A 20,841-nucleotide genomic window follows, 5' to 3' on the forward strand; every position below is an offset into this window, starting at 1 on the left:
TAACGCCCCGGATCCGATGCGCCAGGTGTCTGCCAGTTATTCGCTGTCATTGCCATGTCATTTGCCTGCGTGTTGCATTTTGCCATGTCATCATCTGCATTTCATATCATGTCATCATGTGCTTTGCATTTGCATACGTGTTCGTCTCTTGCATCCGAGCTTTTTCCCCGTTGTCCGTTTTGCAATCCGGCACTCCGTTGTCACCCGACGCCCCCTCTTGTCTTCTTTTCGTGTGCGGGTATTAAACGTACTCGGAAAGGGTCGGTATTTGCCGAGTGGCCTTGGTATAGCACCGACAGACCGCCCGTCAAATTTCGTCGCTTTCGGAGTCCGTTTGATAGCCCAACCCTCATCCGTAGCGGCACCGTTGCCGGTTTATTCGTCGGACGTTTCGGCCTCTGTAACCGTCGCCGGGTCTCTCCCTCTCCTCTCCCACAGTCCAAGTCCAGCCCTCTAGCCCCTCTCCTAGTCCCTCTCCCCTCCGGGACCGTCCGATGGCGATCGAACGGTCCGAAAACGGGCTAAAACCCCCTCTCCTACCCTTTCTGCCTATATATGGACGCCCTAGCCTTCCTATTTCGGGAACCCTAGCCTCCATTGGGATCCGCGCCGCCGCCAGCCACCTCCCACCTCTCCTCCGCCGCCAAGTGGCTCCAGCCACCTCCATCCCGCAGGGCCCGTCAGGACCCAGTTTGGGCCCTGGGAAGCCCATCTAGGCCCGGAGCCACCGCGTGCCGCCCGAGCCTCCCGCACCTGGACGCCGTCCCGTCGCCTCTGCTCAACCCCGCCGCCGGCGAGCTTGGCCGCCGCCCCGCCAGGTCGCTGCCTCCCCGTCGCCGCCGCCCCTTCACCCCTCTCCTCCTCCGGCTCTCTCCCTCACCCTCTCTGCCCCGCAGGGAACCGCCGCCGCCATCGCCCAGGACCTCGCCGCCATGGGGTCGTCGCCGTCGGTCGCCTCCGCCCCGGATCCGGGCTGTCCCCGTCGCCCGCGACCGGATCCGGCCATCTCCGACGTCCGCCGCCTCCTCGCCGGTCTTCCAAGCTCCGCCGGAGCCCCCCCTGTTCCCGCGCCGTCGCCGTGCCATGGCCTCGGTCGGCCCCGTCGGGAAGGACGGCGCCCTCGCCGCCACGTGGGCCCCGCGGCCCAGCCGAACTCCCCGCGGCCCAGCCCAGCGTCAGGCGCAGCCCCGGCCTGCCTCCTCCTCTTTCTGGGCCGAAGCCCAATGGGTGAGCGCCATATTCCTCGCCCGCAGCGCTGTTTACCTATCCGACGCTCACCTGTTTTTTTTTGCTAAGTCCCCAGTTTTGCATATTATGTGCACTTGTTTGACCTAGTGTAACTTTCTGCTCGTAGATCCATTTTGCATGTATTCTATGTCTAATTGTTCGTCTCGTGATGCTCTACATTTTGTTCCATTGCACCATATTCATTTGAGTCCATTTTGATACCCTAATTATCGTTGCAAGAGTGCTAGTTGCTGTTATTCTCTGGTTCTTGTCAGAACTTGGTGATTTGTTATTTTTGTATCTTTAAATCTGTGTATCTTTTGGACATGAGCTCTACATGTGTTTTGAAGTATGCCATGCCATCTTTCCAAGGGTGTATGCCATGTATTTTTGTGATCTCTGTGGTGACTATCACAAGCATGCAAAGTAGGCCCCGTAATATTTCTGATTTCAGGGACTTAGCGATTTCTCTAAGTCCTTGTCTGCTGTAATTTTGTTGCCATGTAAACTTGAGGCTGCAGAGAGATACATGCATATTTTGGAGATGTTCAGTAAGGATGTTTTGTAGATATAGTTGTAATTGATCCATTCCTGCCCTTGTTTGCAATTATGGAGTGCCATAGCATGACTCAATATTGCTCTACTTTTGCTATAAAATATTTCTGGCAGATTCTTAACATGATATGCAATTTTGCCAAGCTTATTGTAGTTGATTCATACATGCTATGCAATTGTTCTTGCCATGGATAGCTTCATAAACATGCCATCTTGCTGTAGGTATGCTTGGTTTGTCATGCATTGCTCTGTTGTGAGTGCATCAAGCTCACAAAGAGGCCTACATATTATTATTTCTGCCATGCTCTGTTTTCTGCGAAGTCTGAAACCTGATAACGAAACTTGCTATGTTTACATGCTTGCCACCATATCTTCTAGTCCTTTTTGGCTTAAGGTCAGTAAGGGACTTTTGTTATATGCTTTGATTAGATTCATGTCATGCCTTGTTTTGCCATGTTAAGCTCCTGTAGCATGTTGATATCGTGCTCTGAACATTGCAACCTGATGCTGTTTCTGTCATGTCTAGTAATTTCATTAAGTCTGTGAACCTGTTATTATTTGCAATCTTGTCATGTCCTTTTGAGCATGTTCTAGTGATTTCTGGAGATAGCTCAGTGTTCATGTTTTGTTGTGCTTTACCTGTACATCATTCCCATGCCTTTTGTTTTCATGTTGAGTTGCTGTAGCATATTGTTTTGATGTTTGCTAGATGCATAGTTGCTGTTTTGGACAGATTGTTGCCATGTATTGTTTGGAGTGTATGTGTTGCACCGTTGCTCCGTTTTGAGCATGCTCTATATGAAACTTGCTTAGATTTGTATGTAGTTCCATATTATCATGTTGCGTCCTTGTTTTGAGGTGTTTGCTTGATGTTTGTATGCTTTTTGCATCAATGCCATGTTTATCTTGTTTTGCTCATATCTTCTAGGCCGTAGCTCCGAATCTAATGAACTTTATATGTAACTTGACTAGAATTTCGTGTAGATCATCATGGAGCTCTTTAACTTGCTGTTTAACAACTTGAATATAAGGTTTATTCAGTTCTGGACCAATTTCAAAATTTGCATATGAGGACTTACCGAAATTGTTATATGTTGTTTCCGGCCTCATTTAAACTTGCTTCGATGTGTTGTTCTTGTATGCATTATCCACTACTGGAATCAGCTAATTTGCCATCTGCCAGCTCTTTGTCGTCTGCTAGCTGACGGCAAAGAAGCTCTTTGCCATCAGCTACCCAAAAGCAGACGGCAAAGAAAGGGCAGACGGCAAAGAAGCTCTTTGCCGTCTGCCAGCTCTTTGCCATCGGCCAGCGAACGGCAAAGAATCTTTGCCGTCCGCTGGCGGACGGCAAAGAGTGAGGTGGCCCCCACCCCCACCCGTTTTTGAAAAACTTAACGGGCCACCTCTTTGCCGTCCGCTAGCAGACGGCAAAGAGGCAAAAAAGCGGACGGCAAAGGGGGGCGGACGGCAAAGAGCCTACTACCTAACGGCCCGTACCCCCCGCCCGTTACTCACTTCTTCCCTCTCCCTCGCCGTTTCTCTCCTCCCACACCGCCGCCGCCCCGTCGCCCCCGCCGCCCCGGCTCGCCGCCGCCCCGGGGCCCCGTCGCCCTCACCGCCCCGGCCCCCCGCTGCCCCGCGCCCCACCGCCCGGGCCCGGCCCCCCGCCGCCCCAGGCCCGCCCCCTCGCCGTTTCTCTCCTCCCACGCCGCCGCCCGCCGCGCGCCGCCGCCGCCCCGTCGCCCCCGCCGCCCCGGCTCGCCGCCGCCCCGGGGCCCCGTCGCCCTCACCGCCCCGGCCCCCCGCCGCCCCGGCCCCCCACCGCCCGGGCCCGGCCCCCCGCCGCCCCAGGCCGCCTCCTCCACCGCCCCGCCCCCTCCTCCACCGGCCTCCTCCACCCCCAGGTGAGCCCCCCATTTTTCAGTTTTTTTTCTGTTTTTTTCTTTTTTTCCTTTTTAGTTTTAGTTTTAGTTTAGATTTAGTTTTAGTTGTAGTTTTAGGTTTAGTTTTAGGTTTAGGTTTAGTTGTAGGCTTAGTTTAGTTTGAGGAAAGAAGAAGAAGAAGAGAAAAAGAGGAGAGGAGGAGAAGAAGAAGAGGAAAAAGGAAAGGAAGAAGAAGAGGAGGAGGAGGAGAAGAAAAAAGAAGAAGAGGAAGAAGAAGAAGAAAAAAGAGGAGAGGAGGAGAAGAAGAAGAGGAAAAAGGAAAGGAAGAAGAAGAAGAGGAGGAGGAGGAGAAAAAAGAAGAAGAGGAAGAAGAAGAAGAAAAAAGAGGAGAGGAGGAGAAGAAGAAGAAGAGGAAAAAGGAAAGGAAGAAGAAGAAGAGGAGGAGGAGAAGAAAAAAGAAGAAGAGGAAGAAAAGGAAGAATAGGAAGAAGAAGAAAAGGAAAAAAGAGGGGAAAACCCCGACCCGACACGGCACCCCGACCCCGACCCGGCACCCCGACACGACACCCTGACCCCGACACCCCGACCCCGAGCCTGACCCCACACCCCGACCCCGACACCGACACGGCACCCCGACCCCGACCCCGACACCCCGACCCCGACCCCGACACCCCGACCCCGAGCCTGACCCGACACCCCGACCCTGACACCGACACGGCACCCCGACCCCGACCCGGCACCCCGACCCGACACCCCGACCCCGACACCGACACGACACCCCGACACCGACACCCTGACACCACACCCACCCTTACCCCGACACCGACACGGCACCCCGACCCCGACCCGGCACCCCGACCCGACACCCCGACCCCGAGACGGCACCCCGACCCGACACCCCGACCCGACACCCCGACCCGACACCCTGACCCCGAGACCCCGACCCCGAGCCTGACCCGACACCCCGACCCCGACACCGACACGGCACCCCGACCCCGACCCGGCACCCCGACAAGACACCCCGACCCCGAGCCTGACCCGACACCCCGACCCCGACACTGACACGGCACCCCGACCCCGAGACCCCGACCACGATACCCCGACCCGGACCCCGACCCCGACACCCCGACCACGAGCCTGACCCGACACCCCGACCCCGACACCGACACGGCACACCGACCCCGACCCGACACCCCGACCCGACACCCCGACCCCGAGACCCCGACCCCGACCCCGACACGGCACCCCGAGACCGACACGACACCCCGACCCCCGACACCTCCCGAAAAGGTGTTCTTTGGCCTTCCAGAAGCCGACGGGGTCATATATTTGTGAATTATTAGTTAGGTCATATATCTTTTGATTTTGTTATGAAAAACATCATATATAATTGTGTTGATCGGGTAGTTTTAAATGTGCAGTTGTTTCATCGCTGCGAGGTTTGGTGTTCGACGACCTCGCCGTGCGTTTGACGAGCTCTGCCCCTTCGTTCGAGGGTGAGCACAAATGACATGTCCTCCTCCCCCATTAATTATTTGATCTATTCCGATGAAACTTGATAGCTAGATATATATGTGTCTTGAATCATCAGTATGCGTAACCAATATGTGTCTCCCGTTCGAAAGCGTCATAGTTATAAATATGCATGCATTTGCATATTTATAACCTTGATTCTTTTGAATTGTCCAACGCTATCCATGGACAGCCCGAGTATGTTTAGATTGGGTTCGTTTTCCCATATGCTTTGCTCCGGATCCGACGCATAAATTTCGTCAGTGCCTCCCCTGTTGTTCTCCGGGTACACATCCTCCTTGTTTATTGCAGAGACGTGTATCAGGAGAACAGCGGGGAGGTGCTGCCGAAATTTTGCGTAGGATCCGGGGCATAGCATGGGAAAATGAACCCAATCTAGTGACGTGTAGATGACATCATAAGGCGGACGGCAAAGACCAAAGGCTCTTTGCCGTCTGCGGCGGACGGCAAAGGTCTGCCGTTAGCCACTTAACGGACTGACAGCGCAATTATTGCCGTCCACCCTCTTTGCCGTCCGCCGCCAGGAAGCAGACGGCAAAGCAGCTGTTTACCGTAGCCTTCTTTGCCGGAGCCTTTTGCCGTCCGCGGCTGACGGCAAAGGTCTTTGCCGTCCGCCTTTCGAGCCTTTGCCGTCCGCCATGGCAGACGGCAAAGTAGCTGTTTCCTGTAGTGATCTCTTGTCATGAGTAGCTTCTTATAGCCTTGTCATGCATCATTCTTGATTGAGCATCATGTCTTGTTCATGTGTGGTGTGTTTACCTTGTTGTGTGCCTCTTCTCGATAGTTCCCGTGTCGTTGCGATCGTGAGGATTCGTTCGTCTTCGTGGCTTCATCTTCTTCATGGATTCGTTCTTCTTCCTAGCGGGTTTTCAGGCAAAATGACCGTCACCTTGGATCTCATTACTATCATTGCTATGCTAGTTGCTTCGTTCTATCGCTATGTTGCGCTACCTATTCACTTGTCCTTCAAGCCTCCCAAATTGCCATGAACCTCTAACCTTTGTCACCCTTCCTAGCAAACCGTTGTTTGGCTATGTTACCGCTTTGCTCAGCCCCTCTTATAGCGTTGCTAGCTGCAGGTGAAGATGAAGATTGCTCCATGTTGGATTATGTTTATGTTGGGATATCACAATATCTCTTATATTATTAATGCATCTATATATTTGGTAAAGGGTGGAAGGCTCGGCCTTATGCCTGGTGTTTTGTTCCACTCTTGCCGCCCTAGTTTCCGTCATACCGGTGTTATGTTCCCGGATTTTGCGTTCCTTACACGGTCGGGTGATTTATGGGACCCCCTTGACAGTTCGCCTTGAATAAAACTCTTCCAGCAAGGCCCAACCTTGGTTTTACCATTTGTCTAGCCTATTTCTTTTCCCTAGGGAGTCGCTCTCTCGAGGGTCATCTTATTTTACCCCCCCCCCCCGGGCCAATGCTTGTCTAAGTGTTGGTCCGAACTAGAGCCACTTGCAGCGCCACCTCGGGGAAACTTGAGGTCTGGTTTTAGTTGTACGTAGTGCTCATCCGGTGTTGCCCTGAGACCGAGATATGTGCAGCTCCTATCAGGATGTCGGCGCATCGGGCGGCTTTGCTGGTTTTGTTTTACCATTGTCGAAATGTCTTGTAACCGGGATTCCGAGACTGATCGGGTCTTCCCGGGAGAAGGAATATCCTTCGTTGACCGTGAGAGCTTATAATGGGCTAAGTTGGGACACCCCTGCAGGGTATTATCTTTCGAAAGCCGTGCCCGCGGTTATGTGGCAGATGGGAATTTGTTAATATCCGGTTGTAGAGAACTTGACACTTGACTTAATTAAAACGCATCAACCGCGTGTGTAGCCGTGATGGTCTCTTCTCGGCGGAGTCCGGGAAGTGAACACGGTTTCTGGGTTATGCTTGACGTAAGTAGGAGTTCAGGATCACTTCTTGATCATTGCTAGTTCACGACCGTTCCATTGCTTCTCTTCTCGCTCTTATTTGCGTTAGTTAGCCACCATACATTGCTTAGTCGCTGCTGCAACCTCACCACTTTACCCCTTTCTTTCCCATTAAGCTTTGCTAGTCTTGATACCCATGGTAATGGGATTGCTGAGTCCTCGTGGCTCACAGATTACTACATCACCTGATGCAGGTACAGGTTGTGCGATGATCATGACGCGAGAGCGATGTTTACTTGTTTGGAGTTCTTCTTCTGCTTCTTCTTCGATCAGGGGATAGGTTCCAGGTCGGCAGGCTGGGCTAGCAGGGTGGTTGTCGTTTGAGTTTCTGTTTATGTTTCATCTGTAGTCGGATGTTGATCTTATGTATGATGTATTGATATATTCTTGCGGCACTTGTATGCCTTGTATGTATCCCCAAATATTATGTAATGTTGATGTAATGATATCCACCTTGCAAAAGCGTTTCAATATGCGGTTCTATCCTTGGTGGGGCCTTCGAGTCTCTTTAGGATAGTATCGCATATTGGGCGTGACATATATCCATGGATTGCGCTCATGTATTGTGTGAGAGTTGAAAAAGCTGAAGTGCGTTAAAAAGTATGAACCAATTGCTCGTCTTGTCATCGGGGTTGTGCATGATAAATACTTTGTGTTAAGAAGACAGAGCATGACAAGACTATATGATTTTGTAGGGATAGCTTTCTTTAGCATTAATATTTTGAAAGATATGATTGTTTGTTGGGATGCCTGAGTATTGATGTCTTTATGTCAAATTATAAACTATTGCTTTGAATCACTTATGTCTTCATATTCATGCCATGATTAGATATATGATCAAGTTTATGGTAGGTAGCATTCCACATAAAAAATTATCTTTTTTATCATTTACCTACTTGAGGATGAGCAGGAATTAAGCTTGGCGATGCTGATACGTCTCCGTCATATCTATCATTTTTTATTGTTTCATGCCAATATTATACAACTTCAATACACTTTTGGCAACATTTTCTATGATTTATTTAGACTAACCTATTAATCTAGTGCCCAGTGCTAGTTCCTGTTTGTTGCATGTTTTTTGTTTCGCAGAAAATCCATATCAAACTAAGTCCAAACGCGATAAAAATTTACGTAGAATTATTTTGGAATATATGTGATTTTTGGGACTAGGAATCAAAGCTAACGGAGGCCCACAGCCTCCACAACCCACCAGGGCGCGCCAGGCCCCCCTGGCGTGCCCAGGTGTCTTGTGCCCACCCCGTAAGGTGGTTGGGGCCCTTCTTCTAGCACAAAAAATATAATTTATGGAAAAAAATTGTGTAAACTTTTTAGTGCAATCGGAGTTACGGATCTCCGGGAATTTAAGAAACCATGAAGGGCCAGATCTAGGGAACACGAAACAGAAGAGAACAGAGAGGGAGATCCAATCTCGGAGGGGCTTCCGCCCCTCCGCCGCCATGGAGGTCATGGACTAGAGGGGGGACTCTCATCCCTTCTAGGGGGGAGGCCAAGGAAGAAGAAGAAGGAGGGGCTCTCTCCCCCTCTCTCCCGGTGGTGGCGGAACACCGCCGGGGCAAGCATCGTGAGGGCGATCTACATCAACAATCTTGCTATCGTCAACACCAACTTTCTCCCCCTCTATGCAGCAGTGTAACACCTCTTCTCCCCGATGTAATCTCTACTTAAACATGGGTCAACTCCATATATTATTTTCCAATGATCTATGGTTATCCTATGATGTTTGAGTAGATCCATTTTGTCCTGTGGGTTAATCATGATCTTGGTTGGTATGATTGTATATTTTATTTATGGTGCTATCCTACGGTGCCCTCCGTCTCGTGCGAACGTGAGGGGCCCCCGCTTTAGGGTGTTGTAATATGTTCATGGTTTGCTTAGTGTCAGTGTTGCGGGGGATGACAGCAGCCTAAACGCGGATAAGTGGGTTATGGCGTATGGGATAAACAGGACTTGATACTTAATGCTATGGTTGGGTTTCACGGCCTTAATGATCTTTAGTAGTTGCAGATTCTTTCTAGGGGTCCAATCATAAGTGCATATCATCCAAGTAGAGAAAGTATGTTAGCTCATGCCTCTCCCTCATATAAAATTGCAAGAAAGATTACCGGTACTTGGTATTGATTGCCTAGGGACAAATGACTTTCTTGCTGACAAAAGCTATCCACTTTTACTACCTTGCAATTTGTTCATATTTTTATTCTCGCAAAGTACTCGTAGTTTTATTATTGCAAAATAGTTTCATACTTGTTCTAGGTAAAGCAAATGTCAAGTGTGTGTAGAGTTGTATCGGTGGTCGATAGAACTTGAGGGAATATTTGTTCTACCTTTAGCTCCGCGGTGGGTTCGACGCTCTTATTTATCAAAGAAGGCTACAAATGATCCCCTACACTTGTGGGTTATGACCGCGGCAGTCGTGGCAACACTCTGTGCGATCTCGTCCACAGAGGCCCTCGTCAGGGGTTCTTTGGCTGGGCCAGTAGCAGGAACCTGCCCTTCCAGGGGGGATTCATCCTGTGTCGTCTTGCCGCCTCCTCCAGCTGGGAATCCCGTCTCTGTCATCTCTGGCAGAGGGGACCAGCCCTCCACCTTCAGGCCAGGGGCTGGGCCGAGGGCTCGGTGCGGGATCCTCTGTATTACTCCCCGCCAAGCCCAGGCTCTCCACAGTCTTCGGCGACCTAGCGTGCCGGAGCCTCTTCGACCGATGGATGAGGGTTTCCGTATCCTCCTCCACCTCTCTGCCAATGACAATAAAACAAGAGGTTAGTCAACAAAGATAATCAAGTATACTGAAGCTATTTATAAGAAAGGAAATCTTCCTTACTCCTCATCAATGAGCATGGAGCTCAAATTGAACTCCATGGGAGGCGAGGATGCCCTGCCTCTCTTTTGGGATGGAGGGGCGGAGCTCTTCGGCAGCTCTAACTCCAGCTGAGGTGCCGGGGGCTCCGATGAATATGAGCTCTGTGAAGAGCTCGAGCCAGAATGAGAGCTGGAATGGACTTCCACATTCGCCGATTGCTTGGCGGGGGAAGCTTTGATCCCGGTAAAGCGAGGAGACTAGCGGCATGCCACGTCAGTCTTGGTGATTTTTGTGGTGGTCTTCATCACCCTCTTGGCGGCAGGCGCTGGATTTGGAGCCACCGTCCCCCAGCTAGCAGCATGCCTGCGGGGACGCTGATCCAAAATCGGCTCGGGGGCTTGAGGTCCAGCCACGAGCCAATCCGCCTCGGGCTCCGCTACATCGCCAACTTCCTCCTCCTCTTGGAGCTCTGCTGCCACGGTGTCTAGTGCGTCGAGCCCGGAAGTCTCATTCCCGGCAAGATTGTCCCCGCCAAGAGCTTCCCCGGCAGCCTCTTCTGTTTCCTGCGCCTCGCCGCCACCATGAGAGGAACTCTCATCCCCAGCTTTCCCTTTTCCCATCCCGGCCTTAACGGCCCTTGCCATCTCCGCGATTCGGGCAGCCTTGTCCTCCTCGATCTTCCTCCCGATATACACTACCTCCACGGAGGAGGTGCATTTGTACATACCAGTCTCAACCCTGGCAACCCTCTCCGCTAGGGCACTAGACCATTCGAGTTCTTCGACGAGAGTAGGCAGCTACCAATCACCTGCCACTCCATGAGCGTTGCAATCCGGCATCCACTTCAACATCTGATCCCGGGCAGAATCGACATTCAGAGGGATGACGGCTGCCGAGAGCTTGAACAACTCGAAGGGGCCAAATAGTTGGTCACACATCCAGGCGTGGCCATAAACAGACAAGTTATTGGCCAAACCTGGGAGTAATCTCATCCTCTCCCTAGCATCACCATACAACCAGGAGGGTATGTCCCTCTTCTGTAGTGGCGAGCTGCGGCGAAGGAGAAAATCTGCCCCCACGTGCTCAATGGTTAGCCCGGCAGCCTTCAGGCGGGTGATCCTGTTTATTGCGGATGAAGCCTATCATTGGTGAGGCCGAATGCATTCCTTCCTTGCTGCGCTCAACACACACTGTTCGTGCCTCCCATTACTCTGGGGCTTCCTCATCCTGAATCCAGCACCAGTCTCCTCTCCACTCATCCCACCTCTCAGGCTGCTGACTAGGGATATAATCCCAGGACTTCCTTGCCATTCGTGGCATCCAGCTGATGTTCCCGGAGCGTGAGGTTTGTTCTCCACCCGCGGGACAAAGTAATGCCTAAACAAATCTACATTGGGGGCGACTCCAACGAAATTCTCGCAGAAATGAGCAAAAATGGCCATGGTCGCCATTGCATTTGGCATGAAGTCGAGAAGGTGGAATCCGTAAATCGCCATCATCGCCTCAAAGAATTCAGACAAAGGGGGGCAGAGGCCGCAGATGAAATTGGCGCGGAAGAATCGGTATGAATTTGGCGGATCTTCTTTCCCCTCCGCCAAAACCTTGGGCGCTCCGTGCCCTTTCAGGACTTCCCTCCCCCACAGGTACCTGTAGCTTGCCTGCAGAACCGGGCCATCCAGGTTCGACGGAAAGAAGACAACGTCTCCCCTCCGCTTCTTGTGCAGCTCCGTCGCCCTCTTGCTTCTCTCGGTGGCCACCTCCTTCGCCGCGATCGTCTGCTTCCCTTTTACTGCAGATTTCTTCCCCATTTCCGCGAACGGTGGTGCGAATGGGGGAAAGAATCCGGTGAGGGGGGCGGCGGCGGATGGGGGAGAGAGAAGGGGCAATTGTTTGTCTTGCGGAGGAAGATGATGGAAAGGCAAGGCAGGCGACAAGTGAACCGTGCCGCTCTGTGTTTTCCTATCTTAAGGGGAAAAGGCATCGAGCGGGGGCGCGACACTTCAGAAAGTTACCATTTTACATTAACTACAGCAATCCCACAACCCCACGACTCGCAGTAATTGCGGAGTGGATGTTGGATTGACCGGTCATCACAATCAAACCGCTGCGCACACAGCATATCATCGATGCATGTCCGTGCATGATTTGGGGCCCAACCCAACGTGCCCAGTGACACGTTTGGCTCAGGCCCGGGGGCTTATGTCAGAGTAAACAAATAGGGGTGCTTGTTTCCCCCTAAATTTTCAACGAACGGCAAGCCGCCAACACGGCAAGGCTACAACACTAAGGAATCAGTTCTCCGGAAGACCAAGAAGAACCAGAGCAGCAAGATATCGCTAATGGAAAAACCTCCCCTTGCCGGGCAGGCGAGCCTAGCAAGAACGGGGATACTCCCCGAAAGCAAGCCTTCGGGTCGTCCCGGTAGGCCTGCCGGGGCTTACGGAGGCAGAACCACCTCGCCGCACCACCTCATCATGACGCACGTTGTTGATCAGTGCGGTGTCAAGCTCCAAAGTGACTAAGTGGCTGCTATTCGCCACATGGTAGCCACTTCCTACAGGAAACACCTCCAAATGACACCCGTCCTGAGACGTGTCAAGCAAGCAGGCATGAAGCTGGCAAAACAGCCTGGCAGGGCCTACCGAGCATGCTGCGATGTGACATTGAGCGGCCCATTTAATGCGCCCTGTCAGCCTGTAGAGTTAGGTATGATAGCACTGTTTGCTATCTAATCAGTGCATAATGATTGATTTGCCACATGGTGACCCCTTGACCTATAAAAGGAGGCTCATGGCAACCATAGAAAGGATTCGGACCCTCACACGTCCTTGGGCGCGTAGCCGTTCTCTCCCGAGGCAAACCCTGCCGGGAAAACGTGCTGCGCTCACCACCATTTTTCCGCCTCACGGTGGCCCGAGCCTGGGTAAAACTGCCCGCGTGATCTTTGTCATGCTGCTCAACGCTCCCCTGCTCTTTGTGCAATGTGTCATCCCCCCGTCGAACCAGCAAGGGACTCTTGGTCCCATAGGTGGTCGTGGTTTCCCACGACAGAAAGGTTGAGGAAGGACATGTATCCGACTGTTCAAAATGAAATTGAGGAGTCAATGATGATGTAGAAGACTCTAACACTGACAGATAGCCAGCAAATGGGAGGGGAGGTGGGCATGGAGGATGCTAGTTATTGCACTACAACACCGCACAAGAGTAGCTGTGCATCAGCTGACCCCAGCGACACTGAGATTGCAGCTGCTCATGATGATGTTATATCTCATCTATCTAAAATTAAAGACAGACTGAAGGGCCTGCTTACACATTATGAAGGTACATTAAAATGTGCAACAGCCTGGGTTTGCCCACCCTTCTTGGGAGAGGGCCTCTTCTTGGACAATGTGCCATTGAAGCCGGGCTGTGTGAAGTGCTACGTGGTTGAAGTTAAGTCTGGATTCAATGAATTTCCCCTGAAGAATGTCCTAAGGGACTTTGATGAGCATAGGACCTTGGGAGAAACACTGTTACATCACATCCAGTGGCCACGAAAGGAAATAGACTTCATGGATGAGATCCCTGAAGCCCCGCCAAGAGCAACCAATGTCGCCCCTCAATCGGTGACGCTCTCCTTCCCACAACAGCTTTCTCGTGCTTCCCCCAAGGAACCTAATACTCCTAATTCGATGGCTGATGCAGCTACATGTGATCAGCACACCTGACTTTGTGCTGTACAGGCCATGTCATCGTCCCCCCCGTAGCAGCAAGTGGCAAGGCCTCCAACTACTGAAGATGCACCACCAGTTCAGATGCCGGCCGCTGAAGCAGCAGGGGGAGACCCAGCTCCACCACATGCTCAGCAGACCAACCTGGTGGAACGGACTGCTAAGCAGTCTGATGCGTCGGAAATGCCTGCTAAGCAGTCTGTATGATGTGGAGCATCCCACGTTCATCCCCATGTACACTCCGACTACTCGCCAAGCCCCAAGGATACATATGACGAGACCTCGAACATACGCCATTGGACACAAGGTGAGCTCGCTCCTCTTCGAACCATCACTTTCCACATGTGAGACATGGCTATTACCTCAAATATATGTGCCATGCATGACCAGGAGCAAAGAGGAAGACCATGGACAAGACGACGAGGACACCAAGTACAAGGACCAAACGGAGAAGCTACCGGAGATCTACAGCCACCGGACGTCCGACGACTGGAGGCGGCCGCACCGGCGAGAAGACCCAGTCCCAACCCTACAGCGACCGGACGGCCAGACGTCCGACACCTCCCAGGCCCCGGACGACCGAGCGCCACCGGACGACCGGTGCCACGGCGACAGAACGATATTTACGGAAGTCCGAAGACTTCCAGACGTCCGGACAGTCGCGAGCCTCCGGACGTCCGACACCCACCGGACGTCTGACACCTGTCTGCGCATAGTTCGGGCCCGAGGCCCATGTATCCCCCACTTACCCCTTCGTGGCCCTAGACTATATATACTCCTCCACCTCCTCCTAGTTAGGGTTAGCATTGGTTTAGCTCATATGTGAGATAGAGCTTTGCTCATCCATTACGGATCTACTCCATGAGAGAGACCGCCGCGCCTCTACGGAGAAGATCCCCTTGGATTCAAGACCCCCTCTTGGGCGGCCCCATCAAGACCTCCTCACGGAGAAGAACCGGTTACCTATGTATCGTCCCTTGTTGACTTTGGATCATGTATCTCCCTTTGTGTTCATGGATCTAGCGCATGTGTGATCTATTCTTGTTGGTTGAGTGATTTCTCTCGTGTTTCCCTCGTGATTCCCTTGTGTTTTTCCCTCGTGTTCTTCGTGTTCATCGCGGGATCCGCTCCTTTCGTGAAAGATCGGCCATCTAGGGTTCCACCCTACATCATTTTGGATCAGAGCCAGCTTGTCTCATGATATCTTGGTATCATGAGCCACGTTGATCACAATTTCAGAGCCTCCCCTCTTTGTTTTCTAGCTTGATTTTGTTGCGTTCTTTCCCAAAATCGAATATCCTCACCAAAAATAGCCCCAATTTTTTTTGTGATTTGTTGGTATGATGATGTTTTGTTGATTTTGATCCATGGATTTGCTTGGTTTTGAGTGGATCTAGCATTTCCCCAAGTTTCCCCATCTTTTATCCATGAAATCTCTTCAATTTTGACCCCAAAATCCCAAAATTCCGCCCAAAATCGCGTCCCGAAACTTGCATCTCGCGTTGACCCCGACCCACCGGACGACCGATGTTTTACGGACGTCCGGACCCCCCATGAAGCACCGGATGTCCATCATCCACCGGACGACCGGAACCTGCCAACAGAATGAAATTTACGGATTTCCGAGCCCGACCGGACGTCCGACGACCGGACATCCGTCCATTTACGGACGTCCGTAACCTGTAGATATTGACTTCGGCTGATTTTTGTTTTGTCTGTAACTAATTCATCCGAACTCCGATATTGATGTTCTTTAGCTCGTTTTGAAGCTATTGACATCCTCCTTCCCACAAAAATACCACGAACATCATTTGACTCCATCAAATTTTGGAACTTTGGCATCTTTTCCTAGGGCTTCCACCATATCTTCCGCATAACCACCACCGACTTCCGCAACCTAACCCTTATTGATCCCCATAGCATTAGTGGTTGCTTGAGTAGTGATTTGAGTCTTCTAATGTGTTTTGGCTAATTAGGGATGGTTGCTTCTTCATCAACCACCACCGCCACTTCCGCATAGGCCTACCGACCATACACTTCGCCACCCCAACTTAACCAAATTTTGTTTGAGCTTGTTTGAGTTGTGTGTTGTGTCTCCTAAGGTGTTTCGGCTACTTAGGGACGACAACTTCAACTTTGACTCGCATAACCCATCTTTCCACTTCCGCATTGCCTAGTGCAACACCACCACCGCATTCCGCTACCACCATTTGACATTTCCCTTTGGAGATTTTGAGTTCGTGATTTTTCCGTTTCCTAAGGTATTTTGGCTACTTAGGGACGAGTCTCCATCATCTTGGTATCTACATCAAGAACACCGCCGCTCATCATCGTAAAGGACGGTAACCTCAACGACACCATTGTATATCTCCCTTGCCATTGCATTGATAACCCCTAGCCCATTTTGCGTCACTTGCCTATCGAGACTAGCCATTTGAGTATTGCCGGCAACGTTACTTGTGCACATTAGTGATCATACTTCACATAGCATCATACCATATCATCTTGGTATAATATCATATCTTGTGTCATAAGTTTGTTCCTGCATATACACCATTGCTATCTTGGTTTGTGCATTGTGCAAAAGTGGCCATAGAAAAAAAAGAGAAAAAAGAATAAGATTTTAAGCAAAGAGAAAGAGCAAAGAGCTTGTAAGCAATAGCCATAGCATCATACCACATTGCATAAGATTGTCATATCCGATCATCTTGGATCAAACACCGGGAACCATACATACATAGCATACTTGGGATAGAAAGTTTATCCATTTTGCATCTTATAGGTTGTGCACAAGTGTCGTATCCGCCTATTGAGCAATCGTGCTAGCGTCTCTCTTGAGTTGTGCAACACGAGCGTTTTCCATGGATTCCACATTTTGTGCTCATTTCTTGCTTGCACGACCCCATTTGTCTATCCGTGTGTGTGTTTCCGTGTGCCACATATTGCTATTGGTCTACTTGTTTCAATTGCGAATTTGTGAATCTCTTTCAACATTATTGACTCTTGCTAACATTTTGCATCAATATTTTGTGCCACTATCCTCACCGAGCTCCACCAAAAGTCTTATTTGTGTAGGTGTGAGAAACTGACGAGATTTGTACTAATTGTGCTATTTCCTTGTTACATCATTGAGTGATCATTGATCCATTTTCAACATCGGTCAAGGTACATTTGGTATAAGTTCTTCTCTTTCTCCCACTCATATTTGCTCGAGTCTTGTGATGGATAGGCAAGGCATTTCATCTCCGGTCTTCGACAACAACGATGGCGTGAACAACTACATCACCAAAGCATCAATCTTCGATCTACAACGACAAACGCAAGGCGCACAATCAAGATTGCAAGAGCGCACCGAAAGCCTCTCCATCGACATTCATCACTCCGAAGCAAGGAAAAGGGACTACATCGACAACAAGCTTTCCGCACAAAAGGAGGAGAAGATGCAAGGATGGAGGAGATTCGGGCCTTGATCAAGTCTACTTACAATTTGTCATCTTCAAGGCGGCGGCGACCAAGTCGATCATCTTCGAAGCGCCCAAGCGATGCAAGCGCAAGTCGTCCACTTACACATCTCCATGGCGACAACCATCACGTTCGTGATCCAAATCGTCATGAAGGGCAAGTCACCTCCAAGCATCAAGTGCACGACGACGACGAATGACATCTACTACGAGCTCAAGTACGACAACGACAACATCATCATGAAGATGCTCGCCAAGTGCAAATGTACAAGTCCCAACAAGCCCTACTTCACGCCAAGTCCAAGCTTCATGAGCAAAAGATAAGACCGCGAGACGAGCACCATCAAGACGGAGCTACGGCGACACCAACCACTTCGGCATCTTCGCCAAGTGTTCTTAAGGCATCTTCGCCTTTGGACGTACATCATCTTCGCCTACTTCCCACGAGTTCGCCTACATCGACATCTTCAACAACGAGGCAACCAACTACAAGCGAGGGTGACACTTCCATCTTCGGAAGCCCCTCAAGAAAGATGGTCGAGCATGGGAAATTCCATTCGGTCATGGAGACGAGCTATGAGGTGCCACATCATATGGGCCTCCAATAACAAGACGGTGACAAGAAGGTCGAGCTAGGGCCATCCCCTTCGACAACGGCGACGAGCACGAACCTCTTCAACAACATGAAGATGGCGCCCCAAAAGGACTCATTCTCTGGGTCAAGCTACGAGACCGCACATGAGACCTTATCTTTGGTCTTAGAGGAGATTGATGATGTGCCATCTTCGACCTTCATCCATGGCTACGACATGATTGACCATGGAGATGTTTGCACCTACACCACTCCGACACCCACATATGACGAGATGTCCCAATTTCCATATGAGGAGAGCCACTACCACATGAGTGAGATGAGTGACTCCACCATATATGACATTGAGTGCATTTCCTATGAGAGGATGAGTGTGACCACCACTAGCCCCACACATGAGAGCATGCCACACATCCTATGTGAGGTTGAGTGCCATTTGAGTGACTCCACCAACCATATGAGTGAGAGCATCATACCGGGAGTGAGTGAGACACAACACTTAGTGAGTGAGGTAGTTGACACGGCATGTGAGGCCACTATGATTTCTAACAACTTAACCTCTACTCCGAGTGTGTTTTCTTTGGTGCTAGGTCTCCTACATGTCGACATGCCTATCCTCAACGAGTCCATACCTCCAATGGGAGAACCGATGGCCATGGTGGAAGAAGATGCACCCCCCACATGGTACCATCAAGTTGCAACCTCACCTACAACACGTGAGCGACGCTCCAAAGGTAACATAGGTGATGGTACTTCTCTTGTCCCACTAGTGGACTATCTCACCAATGATTGCTTGCACGATGTTGACACACCTATTACCATGCTTCATGCTAGTGCAAATTCCTCATGTCATGACTTACCAATTTATGATTAATATGATGATGAGCATGTTGAATTGTCTAGTGGTGATGCTATGCTCCATAGGATATCATGTGAAAATTCTTTTGGTTACTTCATGTTTGACAATCCATTGAACTTGTCATATGCTATGAGTGAGATCTCCCATATTGCATCATTTCAATCTCAACATAGTAGCTATGCATGCCCCATTAAAATACATCCCATTTGCACTTGTGGCATAGATGACGAGATGATGGTCATTGGCTTTTGTTTTTCATGTGATGATATTGCCATGCTTCCTTTACATGATTTCCGCAATTCATCTACTATACCATGCCATGATCACATTGTTCCAAATATGCTTTGTTTTGGATGTTGTCAATATTCTCCATGTGATGTTTCCGCTAATGCTCATGAGGAGACCCCCATAGTTTCATCATACATATTAGGAGATTTTGATGCATTCCATACTTTGCATGATTCCCATAATTGCTTGAACCATGTGCATTCCCTGAATAACAATGCTCTACATATTTTCCATGATGCATTACAAAATTTGAGTCCCCATTATGCTATACATAATAACAAACCTATCATGATGGATGACATGTTTCTATATCACGCATCTCATTTATTTGAGCATTGGCTATTTTGTGCTAACCAACACATGTATGTATGCATCATGATGGATGACGTGTACATATACCACGCACACACAATTTTCCCCTTGTCTTTGTTTTCTGTAGGTACTCACGTATACTCGTCAACCTCTCAATCCCAAGAGTTGACGAAACGAGCTCTAGAGAGCAACAATGATTTGGGATCCCGTGGATTATCATTCCCACCATTCCCTTCGTGCAAGGACTGCGCGCATCTCTTTTACTTGGCTCTCACATGGCTATGGGCTATATATCACTTGTTACCTTATGCCCATACTATCGTGTTCCCTTTGCATGTTATGCCTCTTTACATGATTTTGCCATGCAACTGTGACCCTTGTTTGCATCTACCCATGATTCACAATTATGATACTCCTATGTGTATTTGCATGCTTGGTGGAGATCCTTGTTGCTATTACCATACTTTCCTTGTAACCCATGCTATTCTTGATTCTTGTGTTGGGAGAGCCATGATGTTCCATTGCTATTTACCTAGGACTTCTTGCCAATACAATGATGATACCTTCCTCATATCTTGCTTTCATGCTTGTGCTATGTCATGTGAATTATTCATGCACACTATTTGCACACATGACATGATTGCCATGATTACCTCTAGTACGTTGCATCTTCGCACTACTAGATTGCACCACTTGATCAATATGATTGCTTGCTTTGTCGCATCACCCATGTTCCTTTCTTACTCACTTTCTTGGGTTGATGACATATATGTTCATGCCTCTCACATGATATATCTTGTTCATTGTCGCTTGCCTCCAATTGTTGCATCTATGCTTATTGATCTTGGAGACTTGGACATATTACTTGTGATGCATGCTTGTTTGATTGACCTATTGTATTTGATAGTTCTCGCATCATATGCCTCCATACTATGAAATGCTCCCCTGTCCTTTCTTATGATGAGCATGATGCATACACTTGTTCGGTATTGCACCACACGAATGCTAGGTTTTGCATTTCCGATAACCTCATTTGTTTTTTCGAGTGTTGTTCATGTTCTTTCGTTGTGAAGGATTCACAAGGCATTACCGTCATGAGACATATTGGTTATGTGAAGGCATACATGATGTGCAACTCCAACATCTTCCGGATCATTCATGAGGTGAACTCCTTCCCTTTGAGCCATCCTCACATACGCATATTGGATGGGTCATTCTTTCATTGTTGTTTCCTTCTTGTTGCATACATGATACATCTCGCGAACGGAGGAGCGAAATTGGAGATTGGCTCTATGGACCTTCACATTGAGGAGCGCTCGGACTTATTGGATGCACCTTCGAACCTCCACTCATGCCACGACATCGAGCATTGGTACACCAACACCTCCATATTTGTTGATTGTGCTCACACATGTCATGCTCATTGGACATATCATACACATGACAAGTTTGCACCCTATGCATGGATTGGCTCACATTATGATTGCCTTGTTGCATCTTGTTTTCCCATGTCATCCATGATATATGAGCTTGTGCATTTTCTTAGCAAATTTATTGTGATCTACCTTGATGGCATATTCATACATAATGATCACATGTTACATAAATATTGCATGGATCAAATGTTAGTAGGTCATCATGTTCTTCTGGTCTGCTACAACAGAGACCA

This window comes from Aegilops tauschii, chromosome 6 (assembly GCF_002575655.3).
Source record: "Aegilops tauschii subsp. strangulata cultivar AL8/78 chromosome 6, Aet v6.0, whole genome shotgun sequence".
In the NCBI taxonomy this organism is placed as follows: Eukaryota; Viridiplantae; Streptophyta; class Magnoliopsida; order Poales; family Poaceae; genus Aegilops; species Aegilops tauschii.